The sequence below is a fragment of the Lissotriton vulgaris genome, chromosome 2_1 (assembly GCF_964263255.1).
Source record: "Lissotriton vulgaris chromosome 2_1, aLisVul1.2, whole genome shotgun sequence".
In the NCBI taxonomy this organism is placed as follows: domain Eukaryota; kingdom Metazoa; phylum Chordata; class Amphibia; order Caudata; family Salamandridae; genus Lissotriton; species Lissotriton vulgaris.
This window is the reverse complement of record NC_141687.1, coordinates 1,063,945,839-1,063,961,891: the sequence shown is the minus strand read 5'-3', so window position 1 is coordinate 1,063,961,891 and position 16,053 is coordinate 1,063,945,839. Positions and strand designations below refer to the sequence as shown.

Genomic DNA, 16,053 nt, shown 5'->3' with positions numbered 1-16,053 from the left:
TTGGCACCTCGTCCCAGGTTGTGCATTGTTTCAGGCCCCCGAGAGCAGCAAGCTCTCGACCCAGGGGTCCAGAAACATGTCTGGTGGTGGCAGCCTCAGTCAGGACACTGGTAGTTGCTTAGGTTTCAGTGGCATCTCTAAGATACCCTCTGTAGTGCCTCTGTAGTGCATTTTACATTAAATCCCACACTGGCATCACTGTGGGTTTAATGTGCTGAGAAGTTTGATACCAAACTTCTCAGTTTTCAGTGTAGCCATTATGGTGCTGTGGAGTTAGTAATGACAACCTCCCAGCACCATATACTCTTAATGGCATCACTGCACTTACAGTGCCCAGGAATGGTCCTGGGTACTGCAGGGGCACAGGGCTCATGCACCTGTACGCACACCACTAGAGGGGTGACTGATGTATGCCTGATGTATGCCAGGGCAGTGTGTTTGTGGGCATGGCACACAGGGATGTGTGCCATGTCGACTCTGTTTCGTTCTGCACCAAAACACTCAGCCTGCAAAGGCAGCGTGTGTGTGTACCAGGGTACAGGGCCCCTAAGGGTGGCACAATAAGTCCTGCAGGGCTTAGGGGTCTTCTCTGGTCACATCTACTATGCACCTGCCCAAGGCTGAAAGAGGAAAGAGTAGCCCTGTTAAAAACGGCCTTCAATGAACTTAAAATCCGCACATGCAGACAAGCGGTTCTTGCTTGCTTCGACCCAGGCCATCCCCCATTAAATGGGAAGATGGTCAAATTCCTGAAATGTCTGGAACTGAAACTAATAAATCTGGAAGATGGCACCAGACCGGACTAGTTGAATATTGGCCAAGACACCACACTGGGACCTCACACCTGCACCAAACTGTTTTTATCAAAATTCTCTTGTTTTAAAAATAATATATTTTTCTAAAAATCTTTTTATCCGAAGGTATGAGCTATCAATGTACTTTTGTAATGGTTTTAATTAACCTAAAACAATAAAATTACTTACTTACTTACAGTGCCCTAGGTATCTAGGGTACCTTTTACCAGGGGCTGACATGTGGCCAGAGATACCAATTGGGTTTATTACAGTTTTAGGGAAGAAACACGGGCACTGGGCATCGGATTGGCAGGAGCCCAGGGCACACTCAGTCAAAGTACATCAGAAATTCAGCAAAAATTGGGGGCATACCATGCAAGAATGATGGCACTTTATCACACAGTCCCCCCCCCCCCCCCCCCCCCCCCCATACGAAAGGTGACGAGACTAGCCTTGCCCTAGGGAGTCTTCATTGTCTAAGTGGAAAAACCTTGAAAATCCATCTGCAATGGCAATCCCAGGTCTGTGTTCCACTTCAAAGTCCATTCCCTGTAGGGAGATGGGCCATCTTAGCAGTTTTGGATATTCCCCTTTTATCTGCATTAGCCATCTGAGAGATCTGTGATCACCCTGTGGATGAGGTTTGGGGACCAGAACCACTGGGCTAGCCCAGGGGCCCTCGAAGGGTTCAATAACCCCTAACTTCAGCATCTTGCTGAATTCAGCTCTGATGCTGTCCTTGACTTGGTCTGGCTGGCGATAGATCCTGTTTTGACAGGTGAACTGTCACCAGTGTCCACATCATGGGTACACCAGTTTTTCAGACCAGGGGTCAGGGAAAAGAGACTAGCATACTGTTGCAAGACTTGCTTGCAGTCAGTCTGCTGTTGGGTAGAGAGGGTGTCTGAAAAGACATCTCCATCTACTGACGCATCTTTTGAGCTGTACGGGAGGAGATCAGGGAGAGGTTCACTCTGCTTCCTGTTCCTCATCATTCACCATCAGCATGGTGAGGTCAGCCCTGTCATTGTAGAGCTTCAGGCAGTTCACATGGATAAAGCTTTTGGGTGTCCTGCTTGTGCCCAGGTTAACTAAGGAAGTGATCTCACTCTTCTTTTCTAGGATAGGGTAAGGGCCACTCCATCTATCTTGGAGAGCCCTTGGCGCCACTGGCTCCAAAACCCACACCTGTTGCCCAGGTTGAAATTCAACCAGTGCAGCTGTTTGGTCATACCAGTGCTTCTGAAGCTCCTGGCTGGCCTCAAGATTCTAGGATGCCTTTTCCATGTACTCAGCCAGTCTGGACCTTAGGCCAAGGATATAGTCCACAATGTCTTGCTTTCACAAGATAGAGTGGACCCCTCACAGGATGACAAACAGAAGTTCAAAGGGGGAAACCCTACTCCCTTCTGTGGCACTTCCCTGTAGGCGAAAAGCAGGCATGGCAACAGGACATCCCATCTCCTTTTGAGTTTTTCAGAGAGTCCCATGGTCATACCTTTCAATTGTCGCAGGGATTCCGTGCTCATACAGAACTGTGCATAGAGGCTTGGAACCTCAGTGAATTAGGGTGTGTCAAAACTCACCTTAGTACTCAAAAATCCCCTACCTGACTAGCTACATTGGTTATCACAAAACTCCTAATGCTTAGACAAACCAGAACATGGACTTAGTACACCTCAGGTAACGTGGAACACATGAACACTCTTTCGTTATACAATCATTTCAATCCAGAATCCAGAACAGCAGTAAAAGAGGACACGTGCATATTTGAAATGTTTATTCACTAATGCAGTGTTCTCAAACGCAGTATCTTAGCTAATACAAGCAAACATATTATGAGAAACAAAGTAATCAGCATAGTCAATAGTCCATAGAACACAAACGGTGAAAGCATGGCATTATGCTAAAACGGATAGGGTATAACAACACCTAATTTTCACCCTCCCTAGCTAGTATATTATATTATATCTAAGGTGGTCTCTTTGGGTTTTAGCAGGGCGGCCCCATACCTCAAGATCCTAGTGGTAAGGGATCACATTATCAGCCACCAGCTCTCTGCATGCGAAGCACCATCAAGTGTGTTTGTATGCTCTTGTGCAAAGCAATATAAAACGCGCCTAAAGCCAGAACTTGGCTGCAGCTGCATGTATGTTATGTCCAGGAACGTGCGAAGATCAGACCTCACAACAACCACTGTGTTGAGATATCCTTGAAGGTTTCTGCACTCACTGTACAGACACAGCTCGGCAAGCAAGGCTGATATCAGAGTAACGAAAAACTAAAGGGGGTGATGGACAGAGCGTTGACAATACAAACACTTACCCCCAGTCAACTGATCTGGGTTTAATCCATCACCGTTCTTTAGCTCACTCCGCCACCCCAGTTCAGATATGGCCATATGCAAATCAGTCTGACCCTGTGCCTCATGGGAACTGTCCAGCCCGAACTGCCAAGCCATGTCTTCCTTGGACCTGAATCAAGCTTCCAAGGACCGGTTTCTGGCATTCCAGCCATCTTCAGCCGGGTTTGCTTGAATCCAGTGGCAAAGTGAGCAAGGGACTCACGTCTGCTTGCTTCTGGTCCAGGGAAGGCATGGCTTGGCAGTTCGGGTTGGACTGCACCCATGAGGCACAGGGTCAGACGGATTTGCATATGGCCATGTCTGAACTGGGGTGGCAGAGTGGGCTAAAGAATGGTGATGGATTAAACCCAGATCAGTTAACTGGGGGGGGGGGGGGGGGGGTTGCCCCAGATGCCCAGCTAGGGGGAGGTCATGAGCCAAAGTTAGGAGGAACTCCCTGTACTTCTGTGGCACTACCACCCTCCTGGTGGCTCCAGGAGTCGGGTTTCTTACCTCAGCATACAGTAATCCCTCTTCCCAATAAGCTCTGTGGGTACCACTGACATCTTCCTGTGCTTCTGAAACAGATTGCTGCCTCAGGCTTTGACGAGTGGGGCAGTGTTGCTGACCCTGGCACAGCTCTTACCTAGTGGGTCCCCCTGGGCCCAAGAGTTCAACCTGGTAAGGCTCAAGGTCCATGGGCTCAGTTCCCTCGATTGTTTCTAAGTCCTCTCACTGAGGAGAGGGGTCCTGAGTGGTTTGCTGTACAGAAGCTGGTTCCCCAGGCCTCTTACCTTTTCTCTTGATTGGTTGGGCCATACTTTCAGGCTCCAAACCTACTTTTTCACCCTTCCTCTTGCTCTGTGTTCGTTTGCACACACACCAATTCAGGGATACTCAGCATGGCTGCATGGGTTTTCAACTCAACCTCAGCCCAGGCTGAGGTTCCTAGGTCATTGCCAAGCAGACAGTCAGCTGGTAATTTCTGAGTGGCCAGTAACCCCCCCCCCCCATGTCACCATAGCCATAGGATATTAGTGGTAACACTGTCAGCATTGGTGACTGGAAAAGTTTTCCCAATCAAGTATTGCTCAGGGGAAACCAGTGTATCTCTCACCATAGTGACACTGGCACCTGTATCCCTCAGAGCTTCTATTCTAGTTCCATTCACCCAGGGATATTGCAAATACTTCTTTAAGTTGGGTGGCCACACAGCTACAGTGGCAAACTCAACTTCACCTTCTGAAACTAGAACTGCTTCAGTGTGCGTCCTGATTTGCTCTGGGCACACTGTTGATCCCATTTGTAGACTTGCCACCCCAGATGTAGTTGTACTGGGTGCCTTAGGGGCTTCGTTGTTGGGGCATGATTTATATACAGTTAAGTGTCCCAACTTCTTACAGTTGTTACAATAGGCCTTTAAGGGATCAACATTCTTACACCTATAGGGCTGAGGCACCGGGGGAGTAGTTTGGGACCCACCCACCTGTACAGGTTTTGGGGGGCCTTTAGAAGACTTAGACTTTTTATCTTAGGGATTCTCACCACCTTTCCCCTGGGAAGGTTTTGTAACCACCTTCTTCTGGTCACCCCCAGTGGCTGTCCTTGTCTAGGTCTGACTGTCAATAGATCTTGTTCTTGACACCTCAAGGGAGATTCTGCTTGGTTGGCATAGTACTGGGCAATCCGCCAAGTGTTTGGGGAGGCTATTCAGTGGCAGGACCAGTCGTTTCTTTAAGTAGATGTGAGAGCAGCCGGCAGGCAGGATTTGTCGCCAGTTTTGGTGCTGGTCCACAGTTGTACCGTTGTTGGCTTTCTTTGTCCTTTTTGTGTTCCCATGTAGACAAATCTGAGTTCCTGTTTTCAGGGGGGCACCTATATAGTGAGTGTAGGGGTGTTAAGGGGAGTGTAAGGTAGTAGCCAACAAGATACCTTCTCCTGGGGTGACTACACCACCTATGTAATCACTTCATGTGGAAATTAAGCATAAACATGACCCAGAGTTCCTCGTTTTACCACAAACAAGATGGGGAAACCATTCTTTGAGTGTCAACTTAAGATGACCACCTTAGGGGTGTGTCTAGCCTGATAGTGCAGCACGCCTACTGACTAGCTAATGTTCCTACCTGCTATGGTGCCAAATGGGCCCTAGGGCAGGGGATGACATGCTCCAGATCTGGAGGAATCCGGGGTCACATATCAAAGATGGCTCCGTCCTTGGTATGCTAATTCACTAGCCATCCTTCTGGAGGAGGTGTGATCACCTTCTCCGGAGCAAGCATTGTTCCTTACCTCTGAAAGAAGTGGCTCTCCCGAGCATGCAGTCAGAAACTCTTCTGTGGTGGCAGGCTGGAAGAGTCCAGTGAGCCAGCATTCTAAGTGACTAGTAGGTTTTATGGGGTACCTTTAAGGTGCCCTCTGGGTGCATGTCATAATAAATCCAACACTGGCATCAGTGTGGATTTATTAAGAGGAGGTGTTTGATACCAAACTCCATTATTTTCAGTGAAGCCATTATGTAGCTGGGTAAGTCGTAATGACCAGTGCCCAGTACATATGCTTAAAATGGCATCCTGATCACTTGCAATGTCGTAGCAATGGAACATGACACCACAAATGAATATCTGCTCATGCAGCTTTATCCTCACATATAATATAATGCACCCTGCCTTAGGACTGTTAAGCCTGTTGTAGGGGTGACTTACATGAAGTATATGCAGTGTGTATGGGCATGGCACACAGGGCATGTGCCATGTTGTGTTTTCACACTGGTTAGCACCATTTCACACATCCTGCAATGGCAGGCTGCATCCAGTTTTTTGAAGGTCATGGGTCGCACTCCAACTCCACCCACCAGCGGGTGAACCCCAGGAGCATCATGGTAGATGCAGTTTATAGCGAGTGCGCTATTTCGAAAGTTCATGTGTTGAAGCAAGTTTGCAGCACCAACTCTGGACACCGGTGTTTCGGAATTGTTGTTCCTTATCAGCAGAGTGTAGGTCGGTCAGGGGTTTGCTGTGCAGGCTGCCAAGTGTTCTCAGGTTGATACCTCTCAAGGCGCGTGGGTGCGGGATCCGAGCTCGTCAGCTCTTAGCTCAAGGGAGCCATATTACTGAAGGTCATGGGTCGCACTCCAACTCCATGCAGTTTTTTGGTGGTGTCACAATACATGCTGCAGCTCACACACTCAAAGACTGAACTCTGACCATATGGGTTTTGTATACCAATTTTTGTTGTTGTATTTTATTGTTGGAACTAAGCCAGACTTGATGTAGGTAAGTAAAAATACTTTTTTCAGGTAATACAGGTGAATGCAGTTACAGGTTGGTTAAATGTTCAGAAACAGTTAAATTTACGTTTTAGTTACTTTGCAATTAATGTTATTACTTTTTAATTTCCTTTTCAGATTACTTTTTCTACCCAGTGTGATATGCTTAGATATCACACTGGGACATATCCTGGATAAAAGGTGAGTAAAATAGTTTTTTAAAACACAGCTTCTTAGGTTTCCATACAAAACACCCTAAACACTTAGACGTCAATGCAGTCCTGTGGAGAAAAATTGTGTTGCACCCACTCGTGAAAGAAATGTTAAAGAACTTAAGGATGAAGTTCCCACTCGTGTATCTGTTGTCTTTGACAACTTAACAGATCGGCAACTTGATTGTGAACTCCTGGTAGATGTTCTGCTAACAGAATTTTTTTTTTGAGGAATGGCCCACCTCCATATGCTCTGTGCCAGCCGGGGGAGCTGTAAGGAGTGTGCTCCTCCCCATTTTTGGATGTAATACATTGCTGTCATATTGTCGGTAAAGACTAATGCAGCCTTGCCTGATAGGTAATGCTGAAACGATTTTAGAGCTAGAAAAATTGCTAGCAACTCTGTATGATTTATGTGGAGTAGATTTTGTTGTAGTGCCCATGTGCCCTGTACTGTGTGTTCTTTTAAATGTGCTCCCCATCCTGTGAGAGATGAGTCTGCGGTTAACACCTCTTGTGGAACAGGCTCTATGAATGGCCGGCCCTTGGAAAGGTTTTTGATGTTCCACCACTGCAGGGAGCGATGTGTCCGGTCGTCCACCACCACCAGATCTGTTATTTGTTGTTGAGCCTGATTCCATTGACTTGCTAAGCACTCTCGCAGGGGCGCATTTGGAGTCTTGCAGGTGGTACTATGAAGATGCAAGATGCTATCATTCCAATGAATTGAGGGAACACGTGAGCTGGTAGTGAGTGTTGTGGCTGGAATCTATGTATTGGAGCTTGCATACTTTGTATCCTTGTTGGATTGGGGGATGCAATTGCTTTGGAGGTGTTTATTGTGGCACCCAGATACTGTTGAGACAGGGATGGTTGAGATGTGACTTTTTTTGGTTTATTGTGAATCCTAGCTTGTGTAGCAGGCAGATGGTCTGATGCGTGTGCTGCACACACTGGTGGTATGAATTGGATTTTATTAGCCAGTCGTCTAGGTATGGGAAGACATGAATGTTGTCCCTTCTTAAGTGTGCTGCTACTACTGCTAGACACTTTGTGAAAACTCGAGGTGCTTCAGTTACTCCAAAAGGGAGTACTTTGAGCTGGTAATGCTGTCCGTTTAATACGAACCAAAGGTATTTTCTGTGAGCTTGATGGATGGGAATGTGGAAGTAGGCGTCCTTGAGATCTAATGCGGCAAGGAAGTCGCCTTGTTTCAACAGAGACAAGCCTGCTGTAATGTGACCATATGGAAGTGGTCGGACTGTATGTAAAGGTTTAGGGGCCTCAGATCTTGTATAGGTCTGTGGGAACTGTCCTTTTTGGGGATGAGAAAGTATAGGAAGTAAACTCCTGTGTTTTGATGGTGTTTTGGGACTGGTTCTATTGCATTCTTTTGCAGTAGAGATGCAACCTCTTGTTTTAGGAGAGTCAGATGCTCCGGTGAAATGGGACGCTGTCTGGGTGGTATTTTTGGAGGAGTGGAAGTGAGCTCCAAGCAATAAACTGACTGAGCTATTTGTCTTACCCATCTGTTCGTGGTGATGCAGTTCCAGACAGGTAACTGTTGTAATCTCCCCCCGACAGGAGTGGAATGGTCTGGGGGGATGGGAGGGAAGTCACTGTTTGGGAGTGGAGGCATTGCGGTTGTTGTTGCCTCTGCCTCTACCTTTATTGTTGTTACCTCTATATCCTCCTCTGTAATAACTTCTACTGGGCGAGGTTTGGGTGGGCGCTTTATAAGAAGAGGAGGTGTTGTCTGTTTGAAAACCTTTAGAGGCACCCCTGTAAGAGGAGCGACGAAAGGACATTCGGTGGGTCTGAGTTTGTAAGGCTCCCATGGATTTTGCCGTGTCCGTATCTTTTTTCATTTTCTCTAGTGCATTATCAACTGTAGGACCAAAAAGATGTTACTGGTCAAAAGGTTGATTTAGGATACCGGCCTGTACTTTTGGCTTTAACCCAGAGATGCGTAACCAGGCACGTCTACGTAACAGTACTCCTGTATTTATTGCTCTAGAGGCTGTGTCAGCAGCATCTAACGCTCAGCGGATTGAGGTATTGGTAATGACCTTGCCTTCATGTATTAAGTAAAAAGCCCAGACTTTATATTGTTCTGGCAAATGTTGCATGAGTGTCTCTAGCTCATGATGAGCTCGATCAGTTGACCCTTGATGTATGGTGGGTCGTTCGAGCTGCTTTATTCTTGTTTTCTAGTCTGGGGTTGATTACCCTGGCTCTGACGGGGTCTTTGAATACCTCTGGTGCAAGTCTTACCACTCCATTAAGTATTTAAGTATTGGTAATGTGGTTGTTGTTTGTGTGATGACAGCAATTTATCCATAAGTAAGTCTTCTTCCACTGGATCTGTATGTAAATCCATCCCATGAAAAGTGGCTGCTCTATGAACAAGCTGGCTAAACCCAATAGTGTCATGTGGAGGAGATGGTCTAAAAGGGTATGCATCATCTTGCGGCAGATCTGGTTCATCTGGTGCATGGAATATGCTACTTACCAGTATGCATCTGTTCTTGGCATGTAGGGCTGCTGACATTCATATCTGTGCATAGATCGCCGCCTAGTGTTGGGTCCGGATGATTGCACATTGTTGTCCTGGAAGAGTCTTCGAAGTATCACGAGATAGGTGGCTCCTCCCCTGGACTACAGTGCGCATGGGCATCCTCTCCATCCTCAGATTGTTTTTTGCCATTGTGGCAGAGATGGAGTGTAATACTGAAAGTGATGACCATGCCTGAAAATGATTCTGAGAGCTACAGCTGCGACAGGCACCGGGGAGGAGGGTGGGCGATATGAATGTCAGCAGCCCTACATGCCAAGAACAGATGCATACTGGTAAGTAGCATATTCCGTTCGAGGCATGTGGGCTGCTGAATTCATATCTGTGCATAGAATAAATAGCAGTTACCTCCTTACCGGCGGGTGCCCGTGCCAGCTGCAGCAGTCTGAAAGAGAGTTCTGAGAACAGCCTTGTAGGAAGGTACCTCCTGACTATGGTTGTCCCCAACTTTTTGCCCTGTGTTTTAGCTGGTTTTGGACATAGTCGACCTGGGATCCTGCCAATCAGGACCCCAGGCCTACTGCTCTCTCTTTAAAATGGATTCCATGTACCCTAGGTACATTTCCAATTGGTACTGGGCCACCTTATCAGACCCTGTAACTCAGGGCATAGGTGTACCCAGGGCTGCCAGGGGCTGCAGCATGTATTATGCCACCCCTGGCTGGCCTCCTAAATTTGACACAACTGGCTGCATGACAGCTGGGGCAAAGTCGTGTAATCTCCCTTTGCTGTAGGTGTAGTATACCTATACCTAACCCTAAAATGAACACACAGATTCCTATCAGTCACTCCTATGGCAGGCCTTGACAATCCTGAAGGCAGAGTGCTTGGAATCGTGTGAGATGGTGCTCTGGCATGAGCTGAGCCTGTCTGCAGCTTGCAGTCTGAAAGAGAGTTCTGAGAACAGCCTTGTAGGAAGGTACCTCCTGACTATGGTTGTCCCCAACTTTTTGCCCTGTGTTTTAGCTGGTTTTGGACATAGTCGACCTGGGATCCTGCCAATCAGGACCCCAGGCCTACTGCTCTCTCTTTAAAATGGATTCCATGTACCCTAGGTACATTTCCAATTGGTACTGGGCCACCTTATCAGACCCTGTAACTCAGGGCATAGGTGTACCCAGGGCTGCCAGGGGCTGCAGCATGTATTATGCCACCCCTGGCTGGCCTCCTAAATTTGACACAACTGGCTGCATGACAGCTGGGGCAAAGTCGTGTAATCTCCCTTTGCTGTAGGTGTAGTATACCTATACCTAACCCTAAAATGAACACACAGATTCCTATCAGTCACTCCTATGGCAGGCCTTGACAATCCTGAAGGCAGAGTGCTTGGAATCGTGTGAGATGGTGCTCTGGCATGAGCTGAGCCTGTCTGCAGCTTGCGGAACCAAGTCCTAATAGCTGTTCCATGATATCGCATACCATATACTCTTAAGTGCATTATAATCCTCGCGGTTAAATGCTAACTTTGGTATTGCTTTATCAAAACATGTCGAGTAAGGTGTCATACGAATTGGAATACTAACCCCTCGCCAATTCTGGCGACGGGGTTAGCATTCCACCCTTCTAGAGGGACACGACATGTATGTAACTGTGAACCCCGGTTAAAGTTAACTAAAGCCTCAGCTCCACAAAATGGATGCTGCCACCACAGACACGAGTCTGACCTCCTGCTGCTGGGAGTCCTTCCAGCGAGGGAGGCTTGGACAAAGGGTTTCCTGTCCGGGGCGGTGCTAGCACCATCCCAGACATGGTTTTGTGTATCCTGGGTAGGCAGGGCTTTACAGGAAGGTGACTGCTGAGTGGCACCCCGGTGCTCACTACGCATAGGCCGGTCTGAACCAGTTCCAGGGGCACACCAGCCCCTGGCCTGGGGAAAGTCCGGCATGGCAGAGGGGTGTAACCACCCCCCTCCTAGTCCCACCCATAGGCAGGACCTAGTCACCGGGTCAGCCCCCTTTTTTATTATAAAGATGGGAGCGGGCCCCCTGTTCAAATTAGATCATCTTTGGAATCAAGACACGACTTTCTTCGAAATGACATCAAGATTTCTTCATCAAGATTCTCCCTTGTGGCTAAGGAGTAGTCACCCTGCATCAAGCGGGCACCATCCTAAGAACACTGCGGTCTGCTGCAAGTCCTTCTTCACGAATCCGACGACCCAGCTCGACGAGACCCGGCTTCCCTGGCACCTCTGACCTCTACTCACCTCTACAGCAAAGCTGAGAACCGTGAGTGCGACGAGACCTCGAGGGACCGTCGATCGCCAAGACTGCACGACTTCTTTGTAACAAGCCCACCGAGTCTTCCACTGGTGAGTGCTTTGGGGTCCGAGAAGCCCCAACCCTGAGCAGCTCCAGCACCGAAGATCAGCCCTCCAGCATCTCCACGATCTGCGTGGGGCCCTTCTGCTTCTGCGTGCTCACCGCGCTGTGTGGCTACTAGCCGGCTGGCTTGTGGCCTTCTTCACGACGCCCGACGACATCACTGCTGCTGGTCTGGTTGCTCCAGACTGGCCCTTGCTTCCTTCTTCAAGAGAGGCACCCCGGACCCTCCTGGTCCACTCCAGACGCCATTTTAGGTCCACCGCGTGGGCTTGAATTTGCCAAGGCTTTGTTGCCCAATCCTGGGTCCAGCGACGCCGACAGCTTCATCCATCGTGGGACAGATCGCTCCTCCATCCTGGTCGCCGACAACGCCTCCTGGTCCGTGAGATCTGCGGTCACAGCGTCACCCACTCACCTTGTCGAGGTGGCTACCATCCGGTGCCCTCCTGGTGCCCACTGACTACTGGCTAGTAGTCTCGAACTTGGTCCCCTCTGCTTTCAGGTGTCATCTTCCATCGATCCAGGCTTGGATCCACCGAACTTTCTTCACTGGTCGCCTGCCAGCAACTTCTTTCTTCCAGGCTCCTGGTCCGGCAACGAGGATTCCCGACGTCTTTTGAGTCCTATGCAGCTGCAGCCCCTGGGCTAGGTAACTTCGGCATTTCGGTGCCCCAGCATAGCCTCACTATCCAAGGGTCAGAATCCACTTTCGTTTTCCTCCCACCAGGTCGGGTTCGCCCGAGAACACTAACTCTGTGAAATCTAGCTACCATAGACTTTGTCCCGCATCTCGCGTGAGAGTGCACACACTGCACCCGAGTCCCCTGGGTCTCCTAGAAGTAATCTAACGATTCTATAGTCAAGTCCTAGCGATTCCAAAGCCTATTAGTACTGTACTTACCTGCTAGTAATTTCGCATTCCACTTTTCAAGTATATGGTTTTCCGTGCCCCTCGGGCATTTGTATATACTGTGCTAACTTAAGTATTTTTATAAGAGTTTTGTTTTGTGCTTAGTACCCTGTCCTCATAAAGAGTACAGGGCTGTTGTGATTCTTAATAAATATCTGTTTATTTTCATAACACTTGTGTGGTGTCCTTTCACTTGGTATTCAAGGGGTATATGTGTGGTATAACAGCTGGCTTAACACGCCCTCTCGAGTCTTTAGCCTTAGACTGCTCGTATCCACGCTACTAGGACAGCTGGTCTATAAGGTTGGCTTACAACCAATCATCAATAAGGGTTGCTGGACTGATACATAGTGTTCACTAGAATAGTGAGCACTGCATATCAGGCCACCTTCTCACAAGCCTGTCCTACAGCAGCTTGCTGTTTGGAGTGTACATCTACGCAGTAGTGTTTGGTAAATGTATGTATGGTGGACCATGTGGCTGCTCTACATATATCTTCTAGAGGAATGTTACCCAGGAAAGCCATGGAAGCCCCTAACTTGCGTGTGGAATGCGCTCTAGGGGAACCGTTAATGTGCGCTTAGCCTTCTGATAACAGATCTGGAAGCATTTAACAATCCACCTGGCTATACCTGACTTGGAGATGGGGTTGCCCTTATGTTGTGGAGAGAAGGCAACGAACAGTTGTTTAGTTTTTCGAAAGTCTTTTGTCCTGTCGATGTAATATAGGAGAGCCCTTTTGACATCTAAGGTGTGCAGTGCTCTGTCTGCCACTGAGTCAGGGTTAGGAAAGAAAACTGGCAGTTCTATATTTTGGTTAAGGTGGAACTGCGAAACCACATTTGGCATGAATTTAGGGTTGGTGCGAAGCACCACCCTATTTGCATGAATTTTCAGGTAGGGTTCTTGAATTGTGAGGGCTTGCAGCTCACTGACACTCCGCAGCGATGTAATAGCTATTAGGAAGGCCACCTTCCAGGTAAGAAACTGTATTTCACAGGAATGGAGTGGCTCAAAGGGTGGCACCATGAGTCTGGTGAGAACGATATTTAGGTTCCAGACTGGTGAAGGAGGGTGTCTGGGAGGGATCACTCTCTTAAGTCCTTCCAAAAAGGCTTTAATGGCAGGCACCCTGAAAACGGAAAGGTGCTGCCTGTTTTGAAGGTAAGCGGCTATGGCCGCCAAATGTATCCTGATTGAACTGTATGCCAGGTTGCATTGGTACAGATGCAATAAGTAACATATGATGTTTTGCGTAGATGCGTCCAACGGATTAATGTCATTGTTGGAGCAGTAAATAACAAACCGCTTCCATTTGGCTGCATAGCAGGCCCTGGTAGTGGGTCGTCTTGCCTCCTTGATGATGTTCATACACTCAGAAGGCAAGTTTAGGTATCCAAACTCTATGACCTCAGGAGCCAAATCGCAAGGCTCAACTGTTGGGGATCTGGGTGCTGAATGTCGCCATGGCTCTGAGTGAGGAGGCTGGGAGTGAGGCGCAGCCGTTGGTGAGGCACCACTGAAAGTTCCAGGAACGTGGTGTACCAAGCTTGCCGTGCCCACGTTGGAGCAACCAGGATGAGCGTCATGGAGTGCTGTCGCAGTTTGCGCGCCACCGGAGGTATGAGGGGGGCTGGGGGAAAAGCGTACGCAGATCTGCCTGACCAGTTCATCCATATCGCATTGCCCTGAGACTGCAGGTGTGGGAATCTGGCGGCGAAGTTTGGGCATTTTGCGTTCTCGCGTGTGGCGAAGAGGTCGATGTCTGGATGACCCCACTGCTGGAAGTATGGATGGAGTACTGACGGGTGGATCTCCCACTCGTGCATCTGATGACTGTGCCTGCTGAGAAGGTCCGCCATCTGGTTGTCGACACCCGGGAGATGCTCCGCCATGAGGAAGATGTTCCTCTGAATGGCCCACTTCCACATGCTCTGGGCTAGGTTAGACAACTGCGGGGAGTGCGTGCCTCCCTGCTTCTGGAGGAAATGCATGGCAGTCATGTTGTCCGTCCGGACCAATACAACCTTGTTGCACAGGTGCAACTTGAATGCCTTCAGTGCCATGAAGATTGCCATCAGCTCCAACACATTGATATGCATCTTCTGCTGTTGTGACGTCCAGAGTCCCCGGACTGTGAAATTGAGAACATGCGCTCCCCAACCCTGGAGAAAAGCGTCCGTCGTTAGCACTATCTGTGGAACAGGCTCTTGGAACGGTCGTCCCCTGCAAAGGTTTTGTGGATTCCACCAATGCAGAGAGTTGTAAGCACAACCGGTCACCAACACTAGGTCTTTTAGATGGCCATGAGCCTGGTCTTGAAGGGGACCCATGTGCAGTCTCGCGTGCGGGACTATGAATATGCAGGATGCCATCATACCGATCAGTTGCATGAACACCTGCGCTGGGAGGGATCGCTGAGGTTTGAACCTCCGAATGAGCAGCTGCATGCTGTTAACCCTGGCAGAGTCGGCTGCGCTGTGGCCGACTGAGTGTTTATTGTTGCCCCTAGGTACTGTTGCACATGGGCTGGCTGCAGGTGAGACTTCGCGTAGTTGAGTGAGAACCCCAGACTGTGTAGGAGGTGAATAGTCCGCGACATATCGCGGCCGCACTGCTTGGCTGAACTGGCCTGAACCAGCCAGTCGTCCAGGTAGGGATACACGTGAACACCTTGCCTGCGAAGGTGCGCTGCCACAGTCGCTAAGCACTTGGTGAAGACCCTGGGAGCAGTAGTGACCCCGAACGGCAGAACCTTGAACTGGTAATGCTGATTGTTGATAGTGAACCTGAGATATTGTTTGTGACTTGGGTGAATGGGAATGTGGAAATATGCATCCTTGAGGTCCAGGGTGGCTAGAAAGTCGCCCTGACGGAGCAGCGGCAGGACCTGTTGTAAGGTTAGCATGTGAAAGTGCTCCGAAAGGATGTATTGGTTGAGGGGTCTGAGGTCTAGAATGGGCTACAGGGACCCGTCCTTTTTTGGAATCAAGAAGTACAGAGAGTACACCCCTGTACCCTCCTCTTCTACAGGCACAAGTTCCATGGCTCCTTTTTGCAGCATGAAGAGTACTTCTTGCTGCAATAAGTGTGTGTGCTCTGCGGACATAGGACGGTTCCTTTGGGGTATGTTGGGGAGGGGGGGGGGGGGGGGGGGGGGGGTGGAGGTCAGTTCTAGACAATAGCCATACCGGATAAGTTGTCTCACCCACCTGTCTGTTGTAATGTCTTCCCAGATTGGCAGGAACTGCTGGAGTCTTCCCCCGACAGGTGTTAGATGGTCGGGGGGCAGTGACAAGAAGTCACTGTTTGTTGGGAGCGGAGGATCTGGCGTTGTTATTGCCGCGTCCTCTCCCTTTGGCGCTGTTCCCACGGTATCCACCCCTGGTGTTTTTCGTGTAGGTAGATTGCGTGTTGCCCTTGGCGTACTGGGAATGCTGTAGAGCCTGTCCTCTTGTGGCTCCCCTGTTACCGGAGCGACGAAAGGAAGTGCCCCGAAACTGCTGGGACTGCAGAGCCCCCATGGATTTCGCCGTCTGTGTCTTTTTTCATTTTCTCAAGTGTTGTGTCAACCTCCGGTCCAAACAGGAAGTCCGGGTTAACCGGTTGATTGAGAAGAGTAGTTT

At 49.0% G+C, this 16,053-nt stretch overlaps 1 protein-coding gene across 2 annotated transcripts in view; it reads right to left on the bottom strand.

Annotated features, from left to right (window-relative positions):
• Positions 1–16,053, bottom strand: part of KMT2A (lysine methyltransferase 2A) — a 1,431,261-nt gene that overhangs the window by 322,432 nt on the left and 1,092,776 nt on the right. The window lies entirely within an intron of this gene.